The 12182-nt window shown below is 47.0% G+C and overlaps 1 pseudogene; it reads left to right on the forward strand.

Moving 5' to 3' along the window:
- The first annotated feature begins 1891 nt into the window (after positions 1-1891).
- Positions 1892-3544, forward strand: LOC148523019 (uncharacterized; annotated as a pseudogene).
- Positions 3545-12182: the final 8638 nt, after the last annotated feature.

Genomic DNA, 12182 nt, shown 5'->3' on the forward strand with positions numbered 1-12182 from the left:
CTGTCGCAAGCAGGACGGCAGACGGGTGATGGATCTAGGCTGGAAGGATGTAGAGGTTTGGCTCGAGGTCACGCAGCCTTTGCGTCCTGCGTTTGAAGCGTTCAATGTGAATAAATCAGCTAGTTCAGGTCGTCAGGGCCAGCAGCAGGCGACCAGTGGAAAATGTTTCGCTTTTAATAATTCCACTTGTACGCAGGGTCGAAAATGTCGTTTTCGTCACCTCTGCTTGCGATGTAGTGGCAGCCACCCAGTTGCCAAGTGCTTCAAGGCGGGTGCTCAGCAACAGCCTGCTCAGCCGCCAAAAGGTGCTGGTTCTAAGTAAAGCTTCATCCCCCGTCTGCGTCGCCGCAATGGCAAAATGGTTGCGTTGGTACCCTGTTCTCCGGGACGCGGAATTTTTGTTTAAAGGTTTCAGCTTTGGTTTCCAGTTACCTATTTGCAGAGAGGTTGACACAGGTTCGCCTAGGAATTTGAAATCTGCGTTCGAGTTGCCTCACATTCTTAGGGAGAAAGTGGCTAGCGAGGTTACCTTAGGACGCATGGCAGGGCCTTTTGCAGAACCTCCCATAAGGGATCTTGTGATTTCCCCGGTGGGAGTGGTCCCCAAGAGGATTCCAGGAAAGTACAGGCTTATTCAACATCTGTCTTATCCGCCAGGCTCATCAGTAAATGATGCCATACCAGTTGAGGTTTCCTCGGTGGTGTACCAGTCATTTGACGATGCTTTGAACGTAGTTAGGTTTTATGGTCCAGGCGCGCTGATGGCTAAGATAGATGTTGAATCGGCTTTTCGTCTGCTTCCCTTACACCCAGAGTCATTCCGGTTTATGGGATTTCGCTTGGACGGCGAATATTACATAGACAAGTGCTTGCCTATGGGATGTTCGGTGTCATGCGCATATTTTGAGCGATTTAGCACCTTCTTGCACTGGTGCGTGGAATTTTCTTGCGGAGGTCATGGGATGGCCCACTATCTCGATGACTTCTTGTGTGTCGGCCCTTCTGGTTCAGATAGATGTAGTTATTTGTTGTTTTCTTTGCAAGCGCTGTTTTTTCATTTTGGAGTCCCAGTTGCTGCGGACAAAACTGAGGGCCCTGCCTCTTGCTTGTCATTCCTGGGTATCGAGATCGATACCTCGGCGGGCGCCTGTCGCCTTCCCCTCGATAAGGTTCACAAATTGCGTAATGCCATAGAGGAGTGCACGGCTTCCAATAAAATTACCCTGCGGCAGGCGCAATCTCTCCTGGGCCTGTTGAACTTTGCCTGTAGGGTCATTCCTATGGGCAGAGTTTTTTCGCGCAAGCTAGAAAGGGCCACGGCTGGAGTCACTAAGCCGAGACATTTACTCCGTTTGTCCTCAGAGATTAAGCGGGACCTCTCTGTCTGGGTCTCGTTTCTGCAGGATTTTAATGGTGTCCGGCTGTGGTTGCCTCCACCCGCGGACAATTTGCAGCTGCAGCTGTTCACCGATGCGGCAGGCGCCACGGGATTTGGTTGCTACCTTGATGGTTCCTGGTGCGTTGGTCATTGGCCAGAGGAATGGGAAGGAAGGGGTCTGACCAGGGACTTGCTCCTTCTCGAACTCTTTCCCATAATGGTTTCCTTAGAAATCTGGAGTGAACGCTTGCGCAATCGCAGCATCGTGATCAGGTGTGACAACCTGGGCGTGGTGCACGCGATTAATCGTCAACGCGCATCTTCCCTGCTGGTTTTGCGTTTGCTTGCGCAGCTGGTGCTGACATGTTTGCGTTTTAACATCATGTTTAAAGCAAGACACGTGCCGGGGGTAGAGAATGGGATAGCTGATGCGTTATCACGTTTTCAGTGGGCTAGATTCCGATCTTTGGCCCCTGGTGCTGACGTTGATGCTGTGCTTTGCCCCTCTTATGTTTGGCAGGTGATCGAGCCGGCATGGAGGGCTTAGCAGAGCAGTCTCTAGCTCCCTCCACTTTGCGGGCTTATCGTCAGGCTTGGCATGAATGGGAAGACTATTCCCGTAGCAGCAGGCAGGCAGGTAAGGGTCAGCATCGTGCGATGCTTTCTTTTATTTGGAGTCTCCGTTTGGGGGGTAGATCCAGGGCTTCTGTGGCGCGCTCCTTGGCAGGCATTGCATTTTATGTTAAATTAAAGGGACAACCTGACGTTACTAAAAGCTTTCTGATTGCGAAGGCTTTAAGGGGTTGGGCGCGGGTCTCTCGGCCAGTTGCTGACCGTAGGAAACCTGTGGACGCCCATTTGCTTCCGGCAGTGCTGGGGGCAGTCCCCGAAGTGGCGTTTACCGAGTACGAGGCGATCCTGATCCAACTGGCGTTTTCGGTGGCTTTTCACGGCGCATTGCGCGTATCGGAGTTGGTGGCATCTTCCAAACGGGTTGATGCCACCATGCTCTGCTCGGATATCTCGGTCACTCATCGAGCTTTGCTTTGTAGGATACGGCGGTCAAAGACCGACCAGACTGGTAGGGGTAGGTGGTTCTTGTTGAGTCCGTCTAAGGACGAACGGATCTGCCCTGTGGCGTTAGCGATGCGTTACGCATTGTTACGCCCGGATGTACCTGGTTCATGGCTTATGCACTTGAACGGGACTCCGCTTACCAAATACCAGTTTGGTTGGTTTCTGAAGCGGTGTGTATCGGGTTTAGGCCTCTCACCTCAGAATTTGGTACGCACTCATTTAGGATCGGCGCCGCAACTTCGGCAGCTGCTGCGCGTTTCTCACCGTCGGAAATTAAGTCACTGGGACGTTGGAAATCGGATAGTTATAAAAGTTACATCCGACCTACTCATTAAGATTGTTTGGAACCATAGGGCAATGTAATATTTTCAATGTTATGTTTTATTGCTTGCCTGGTTTTCTTGTTTTTGTCTCAAGTTCCGTCTCGTCTTGTCTCGTCTGTTACCCCTGTCTACCCTACTCGGGATTAGCTACTCGCCATTGCTGGCAATGGGAGTCTTGAGGGATTTTACAATTTTTGCCTGATCTGACGGATTCAATTCGGCTAATTTCAAAACATTTAATTAGGTCATAGTCCATCCCTCAGCAGGTTTTTATTTTACCTCTTGCCGAGTTCACATGTTTTTTCCCAATTTCCCCCCACCCATTCTTCCCCTTTGTGTCTTTTTGTTTGTCCTAGCCACTTTAAATAGTAAAGCTGGCAACCAATAGAAACTTTTTCTTTTGGCAGATACTCACTTATTGTTCTTTCAGATCCCACTAATACACCATAAAATTTTATTGTTTTATTACAACTACTAATTTGGTATTTACTGCTTTTCTCCATTTTTAGGTTTGCTCTTTGACACGAAGGACATTTGGGTTATAGGCCATTCTTATATTTTCTGGGCCGCTAGCTTTATGAGTTCAGATCATGCTCCACTTTGTGAACATTCTGCTAGGATCCGTTGGATAGGTTTCAGGGGTATGAGATGGCATTCCTTTTGTCCTAGACTGTTAGAGTACGCAAAAAATTTTGGCAGGCCACGTATTTTGGTGACCCATTTAGGAGGCAACGACTTAGGACAGAAGTCCTCTTTAGCATTGCGACTTGATATAATTAATGATTTGGCGAGGGTACTATCGGCCTGGCCCTCGTGTACATTACTTTGGTCTTGCATTGTGCCTCGACAGGTCTGGCGTGGGGTTAGGAGTTTTCCCGCTATAGATGAGGCTAGGAAGAAGCTTAACTTTGCAGTAGCCAAATTTGTGATGGCCAATGATGGCCGTGTCATTTACCATAAGGGCATTCAATTTCGTTTTAGTCATTTATATAGGGCTGATGGAGTTCATTTGACAGAAGAAGGGGTGTCATTATTTCTGGTGGATCTTTTTAGGGTGTTGGCGTTATTGGGGTAGTCCTTGGTATGGTGGCGGTGCGGCGGTTCTTCTAAGCAGAACCTTGCTGTGGCGGGAAAGAACGGCAGTTCACCAGTCCAGGTGCAATTATGAGTTAAGGGCGTTCCCTTCGTTGACTGGTAGTTGGCTGTACCAACCTAACGGGGGGCAGTATCATCACCTAAACGGGTGGGTAGTCAAGTTAGAGGGTGAGCGTTACCTTTTGTGTTTGACATGGTTTACATGGTTATGTGTATGCACTCTGGGCGATCTACGCCTGCTATGTCTTTTGTTGTTTGTGTGTGGGCATAGCAGATCTGGCTGATTTCTGGCCGTCCTTTCTTTGCAACCATACATCCTTAATTAATTTAAGAATTAATAAATAATATTAATTTCTCCAATAAATCGCCATCAAGTTATCTGCCAAATCCACGTCTCAGTGTCTTTATTTTATGTTAGTATGATAAGTGGTTTGCACACATGACAACACCTCATCCGATAGAAGGTTTAGTGAAACCGAAAGATTGCATAAGAAAAGAGGTGTGTTAAACCTCTAGGATGGGGGCCGGCATGTATGCAAATTACTGTTTAGAGTTAGCCTATCGTTAGCAGGGGCGGGTTTTCAATAGAGACATTATATAAGGGGCTAGAAGTGAGGGCCAAAGCCTCTTGGTTCCAGATTGCCCACCCTCCCTTCCCTTTGCAATTATTGGCAGGTTGTTGTAGTTAATTATGTAGTGGCGGAAAGAACGGCAGTTCACCAGTCCAGGTGCAATTATGAGTTAAGGGCGTTCCCTTCGTTGACTGGTAGTTGGCTGTACCAACCTAACGAGGGGCAGTATCATCACCTAAACGGGTGGGTAGTCAAGTTAGAGGGTGAGCGTTACCTTTTGTGTTTGACATGGTTTACATGGTTATGTGTATGCACTCTGGGCGATCTACGCCTGCTATGTCTTTTGTTGTTTGTGTGTGGGCATAGCAGATCTGGCTGATTTCTGGCCGTCCTTTCTTTGCCACCATACATCCTTAATTAATTTAAGAATTAATAAATAATATTAATTTCTCCAATAAATCGCCATCAAGTTATCTGCCAAATCCACGTCTCAGTGTCTTTATTTTATGTTAGTATGATAAGTGGTTTGCACACATGACAACACCTCATCCGATAGAAGGTTTATCACTGAGCTATGGAGCTATGTACTTGTGTGCAGTACAGTAACAGCGCTACACAAATCACTGAGCTATGTAGCTATGTACTTGTGTGCAGTACAGTAACAGCGCTACTCTAATCACTGAGTTATGGAGCTATGTACTTGTGTGCAGTACCGTAACAGCTCTTCACAAATCACTGAGCTATGGAGCTATGTACTTGTGTGCAGTACAGTAACAGCGCTACACAAATCACTGAGCTATGTAGCTATGTACTTGTGTGCAGTACAGTAACAGCGCTACACAAATCCCTGAGTTATGGAGCTATGTACTTGTGTGCAGTACCGTAATAGCGCTACACAAATCCCTGAGTTATGGAGCTATGTACTTGTGTGCTGTACAGTAACAGCGCTACACAAATCCCTGAGCTATGGAGCCATGTACTTGTGTGCAGTACAGTAACAGTGCTACACAAATCACTGAGCTATGGAGCAATGTACTTGTGTGCAGTACAGTAACAGCGCTACACAAATCACTGAGCTATGTAGCTATGTACTTGTGTGCAGTTCAGTAACAGCGCTACTCTAATCACTGAGTTATGGAGCTATGTACTTGTGTGCAGTACCGTAACAGCTCTTCACAAATCACTGAGCTATGGAGCTATGTACTTGTGTGCAGTACAGTAACAGCGCTACACAAATCACTGAGCTATGTAGCTATGTACTTGTGTGCAGTACAGTAACAGCGCTACACAAATCCCTGAGTTATGGAGCTATGTACTTGTGTGCAGTACCGTAATAGCGCTACACAAATCCCTGAGTTATGGAGCTATGTTCTTGTGTGCAGTACAGTAACAGCGCTACTCTAATCACTGAGCTATGGAGCTATGTACTTGTGTGCAGTACCGTAACAGCGCTACACTAATCACTGAGCTATGGAGCTATGTACTTGTGTGCAGTACAGTAACAGCTCTACACTAATCACTGAGTTATGGAGCTATGTACTTGTGTGCAGTACCGTAACAGCTCTACACTAATCCCTGAGTTATGGAGCTATGTTCTTGTGTGCAGTACAGTAACAGCTCTACACTAATCCCTGAGTTATGGAGCTATGTACTTGTGTGCAGTACCGTAACAGCGCTACACTAATCACTGAGCTATGGAGCTATGTACTTGTGTGCAGTACCGTAACAGCGCTACTCTAATCACTGAGTTATGGAGCTATGTACTTGTGTGCAGTACCGTAACAGCGCTACACAAATCACTGAGTTATGGAGCTAAGTACTTGTGTGCAGTACCGTAACAGCGCTACACAAATCACTGAGTTATGGAGCTATGTACTTGTGTGCAGTACCGTAACAGCGCTACACTAATCACTGAGCTATGGAGCAATGTACTTGTGTGCAGTACAGTAACAGCTCTACACTAATCACTGAGCTATGGAGCTATGTACTTGTGTGCAGTACAGTAACAGCTCTACACTAATCACTGAGCTATGGAGCTATATACTTGTGTGCAGTACTGTAACAGCGCTACACTAATCACTGAGCTATGGAGCTATATACTTGTGTGCAGTACTGTAACAGCGCTACACTAATCACTGAGCTATGGAGCTATGTACTTGTGTGCAGTACCGTAACAGCGCTACACTAATCACTGAGTTATGGAGCTATGTACTTGTGTGCAGTACCGTAACAGCGCTACACAAATCACTGAGCTATGGAGCTATGTACTTGTGTGCAGTACCGTAACAGCTCTACACTAATCACTGAGCTATGGAGCTATGTACTTGTGTGCAGTACAGTAACAGCGCTACACTAATCACTGAGCTATGGAGCTATGTACTTGTGTGCAGTACTGTAACAGCGCTACACTAATCACTGAGCTATGGAGCTATGTACTTGTGTGCAGTACCGTAACAGCGCTACACTAATCACTGAGCTATGGAGCTATGTACTTGTGTGCAGTACTGTAACAGCGCTACACTAATCACTGAGCTATGGAGCCATGTACTTGTGTGCAGTACCGTAACAGCGCTACACTAATCACTGAGTTATGGAGCTATGTACTTGTGTGCAGTACCGTAACAGCGCTACACTAATCACTGAGCTATGGAGCTATGTACTTGTGTGCAGTACTGTAACAGCGCTACACTAATCACTGAGTTATGGAGCTATGTACTTGTGTGCAGTACCGTAACAGCGCTACACAAATCACTGAGCTATGGAGCTATGTACTTGTGTGCAGTACCGTAACAGCGCTACACTAATCACTGAGCTATGGAGCTATGTACTTGTGTGCAGTACCGTAACAGCGCTACACAAATCACTGAGCTATGGAGCTATGTACTTGTGTGCAGTACCGTAACAGCGCTACACAAATCACTGAGCTATGGAGCTCTTTCATAAATAACTTTGTATGTACAATGATTTGTTTTTAAAAACTGTTTATCAAAATAAGACATATATAGAATATATAAACAATAATAAAAATAATGTACACATTATAAAAGTATAAACACGTACTGAAAAAAAACAAAAATAATAATTGTAAATACGCTAAAAAAGTGCTAAAAAATTGCTCGGTCTTCCTATAAGCAGGCACAGTATGGGACTATGGTTAGTGCAGTCAGAAATACAGCATATCAATGTGGAATAGTATTTGTATAGTACTTGTATAGTTAACTAAAAAAGTATCCAATTTAACTAGTAATATCTATGCAAGCCTTTATTAAAAACACAAACCCTCTACTGGTCTCTCAGCAGGGGATACTAATTCTCCACTTAGTTGCCAAATATAATATAATATATATATTATATAATTATTAGTATAAAAATATAATGTGAGTACAAACAGCTGTAAGTGAATTAGTAGTAGTAATATTCCACAGTAATATTTGTGCAGCAGCCATAGTTACCATGCAGTATGTCAGTCTGAGGTGTGGCCAGGCTTCTTTTTAAATAGCTGTAGCAGAGATCATGATCACAGTAACGGTAGAGTTTATTTCCCCATCGCGCTAGGGGCTTGGAAGTGACGTGCAGTGAGGGCGGAAGTACGGTTCCATGCCCACAAAGTCCACCTAGAGAAGAAACTTGTCCCCTCGTGGGTTCGCTTCGCTCGCCACAAGATTATATTCCCCCTCTGTGTCCATGTGGATGGTAGGGAATGATGTTGTACAGTAGCTGATGACGTCAGGGTCCTCTCCATGTAGGGAATCTAGACACTACCCTATACCCCTTTTACACCTGAGCTAAAACCTGGTTTATTGCAGGGTTAACCCGGGTAGCTCCTTGGTGTAAAAGGGGAAAGAGTTGGATTCCCAGGTCAAGTGACCCAGCAATCCAACCCAAGTAACTTGCAGGGTTTAACAAAGGAATAACCTGTGAAACCCTGCAGTGTAAACAGCTCGATCTGGGTTACGGTGACCTGGATCGTGCCGCATGCCTGCCGATTGGCTGGCTTCAGTGGTGCTGGGAGATGGTTTCATCTCCAAGCATCCACTTCAATGCCAGAAAAGCCAGGACACTGCTGACCCGGCTCCGGTGTGAATGGTGCCAACTCAGGAATATCCTGTGTTGGCGCCGGGGAAATTCCAGGTCTGATCCTGATTGGAACCCTGTTCCAATCTCCAGGTCAGACCCGGAATTTCGGTATAAAAGCGTTATGATAGTAACGCAGCAGGGTTGGTAATATCTGTAGAAGTGGTGGATAATCAGCTGGCTGGCTCTCAACCACGCTCTCTGCATGTGGAGCTGTGGATGAGAGGGGGAAAGTCTGTGCTACAGAGGGTAGTCTGCTGGCAAGTTCTCCATTGCGCTTACCACAATTCATTATTTGAAGAGCACCATAGCGCAGTGATTTCTGTAGTGTTGTTTGTGATATTATTAAGGCTTAGCAAGTCTGGTTACTTTACAGCTGGGATTTCTTTCATATTTTATCAAATTTTGGGTATACATCCACGAGTGTGAGAGAGCCCCTAGCATGACTCTCCCTGTCTATACATGTGCAGTGCCCAAAACTCTACTCAGTGATGTGCACAGGTCATGCAGGCACACTACAACATCAGGTTAGAGGTCACGCATCTGGCTGGCTCTTGGTCCTAGTGCCTGGAGTGTGCGGCAGAGATGATGGAGATAGTGCAGGAGTACACTCCTCTCCAACATCATCCACTAAAATTAGAGTTTTTAGAAGTGGAGATGTTGCCCATAGCAACCAGTCAGATTCGACATAATATTTAACTAGCACCTTCTAGAACAGGTGTGAGGAATCTCAGGCCCAGGGAGGGCATATAAGGCCCCAGGAATCATTGGTCTGGGCCTCTTAGCTTTTTTCTGCTAGCCTCATCTGCAGGGCCACCATCAGGGGGGGACTGCCGGGTGTCCAGTCCCGGGCCCGGACGGAGAGGGGGCCCGGGTGGCAGTGGCAGACACAGGCTACAGATACTTTGAACACTCAGGGAGAAGGAGCACCGGGTGCAGCGCGGCAGTGTCCTGTCATTAGAAATATGGAGCCGGCCACGAGCCACTCACAGCTCGTGGAACGGCAGCCAATCAGTCGCGGCTGTCATTCCACGATCCAAACACAGCTCAGGGAATGGCAGCCGATCAGGAGCGGCTGCCGTTCCTTGAGCCAATCACAGCCGGCTCCTTATACTGTATCAATTGCCATTGCCATGCCATGCTGCGTCCGGTGCTCCTTTTCCCTGCCAGCCCAGTATTTGTCGCCTGTGTATGCCCCGCTGCTGCCACCTGGGCCCCCTCTCTGATACCGCTTAAACCTGTGTTAATTTAAGAAAAAACAGGTACTCTGACCCCTGTAGCCCAGCCAGCCTTTCCTACTGTGCCCCCCAACCCAGCCAGCCAGCCAGCCTTCTCCTGCCTGCCTGCAGCCCCTTCCCCAATACAGCCAGCTTTCCTTTTGTCCAGTCCCAGTCCAGCCAGTCTTCTGTGCACCCTGCCCCAGTCCAGCTAGTCTTCTGTGCACCCTAGTCCAGCCAGCTTGTGTTTGCCCTGTCCCAGTCCAGCCTGTCTTCCCGGCCCTACCCCCAGTCCAGCCAGCCTGTCTTCCCTGCCTTGTTCCAGTACAGCCGGTCTTCCTTGCCCTGGTCCAGCCAGCCGTCTCTGTGCCATCCCTTGTCCAGCCAACTTGCCTGCCCTGCCCCTCACCCAGTGTAGCCTTCTCTAACAAAAGCCCCCACAGCCCAAACTTTGAGAATTTTGAAAATGGTTTATGCACCAATTGATGTCCTGCCTCCAAAATGCCCCTACCCACATTATCCACCACCCAACTACCTCTGCCGCATACCTTCAGGTGGAGGGGGAGGGGCCCTACCTAATTTATCAGTTCCAGGCCCCAGAATTTCTGATGGCAGCCCTGCTCATCTGGCTAGCAGGGTGCCCAGAATGTCACCCTGCAGCCAGAATCTATGCATCAGTGCCATCTGGAGCTTCAGATGGTCACACCGCTGCCCTTACAGCTCCCCGCTGCATTCCTCAGGATGTTCCGGTTATTGCTGTAATCACCGGTGATTGTGGTCCCGAGCCCGTGTGACATCACATGGGGGGGCATGGCCTGCACCACACCCACAAATAATGTTATATACAGTATATCAAAATGGTCCTCTGCAGAAAAAAGGTTCCCTACCCCTGTTCTAGAAGATAATAGAATCTGATTGGTTGCTATGGGCAACATCTCCATTTCTAAAAACTCTCACTTTAGTAAATTTACCCCGATTTGTTTCTTTCTATACTTGCTTTTGGCATAGGATTTTTTTACTCAGTCATAATCTAACTGATGAAGGATCTCCCTGTTTATCATAGATGAGGCTTTTTTACAAAACATATGTTTTTCCAAACCTCTGTCCTCATTTAGACCCTTCAACAACCTACATGGCTCTCCAAGCCCATCAAAGCATGTTTTCTCACCTCAGTGCTCTGTCCACTAACTATCTTTGTTCTGCCGGAATGGCTCATCTTACAAAGGTGTCTTCCCTCCTGATGTAGGGTGCGACCATTATTAATATTATGACATTTTATTTATAGGGTGCTAGAAGTGGTCCGCAGCGCAGTACATACATCAACATTTGCAGCAGCTCCTTAAAAATGGGGCCATCCACTCTTAGTACATTTCTATAGTCACCATGATTATTATTATGAATTTCTATGTACAGTTATAGGTTCATATGGAACCACAGATATGTCCAGTGACATCTCACCTGCAATGTGTGTGCATAGCGGCAATGTAGTTGTAGTAAACATGCCTGTGAACAAGTACATGCACATATTTGCCCCTGTGACCATAGACATTAACCACACATGCTCTGAGGCCTCAGACTGCATAGGCCATCGCAGTGGATAATTTATGCATGCACCTGCAATGGCGATGATAGGCACTGACATGTCTGCATTCGCCCAACCACCCTCCACCCCCCCGTCACCACCCACAAATGGCATTTCCTATCAATCACTCTGTGATTGGTCTGCATAGTGACCCATAGAGGGCGCACCCCTCCCCAACATCCCAATTTAAGCTGTACAGGAATGTCCCTCTGTTCCACCCATGGGCAGAAGTGGGTGGTCAAATTGGGAGGTTGGGGACCCCCACTGCCGCAGCTGTGCATCGGTGCTGGATGCCTGGAGTGTAAATGGATGCTGTGCACATGTGTGCGGCATCCATTTAGTGACGAGAGAGGGGCTGGGGGAAGCCCAGTTAGTGTGGCTCCCCCCAGCCTGATGTTATTTGTAGACGTGCCATACGGGGATTGCCTCCTAATAACGTCACATAGGGGGCATGGCCTGTGATAATTAGGCCACACCCCCATTTTCGGTTACGCACGGAGAATGGGGCACACTGTATAGGGCCAGCACAGTGTGCTCTGACCCCTGGAGCCGGCCCTGTTTGCCACCATGGAAGCACAATAATCTGACAGTTTATAAGGAGACTCAATATTACATGAAGAAAATCATACCAAAGGGTCTTAACATCAAAAAGGCACCAACACACAATCAGGAAGACAACAATTTCATGACCAAATGGAATAATATTCTCCATGAATGTTCATTTAATTTAATACAACTCCTGATAGATCACCATACTGAGGAGTTAGACAAATTAGATACAGAAATCAAGCAATTAGATCAAAAGTTAGAGCCATTTAAACTAGATCCTTAATTTATCACCTTCTCTGACCTCACACTAAAGAG

This window comes from Taudactylus pleione, unplaced genomic scaffold (assembly GCF_031769625.1).
Source record: "Taudactylus pleione unplaced genomic scaffold, aTauple2 ptg000134l, whole genome shotgun sequence".
Lineage (NCBI taxonomy): Eukaryota > Metazoa > Chordata > Amphibia > Anura > Myobatrachidae > Taudactylus > Taudactylus pleione.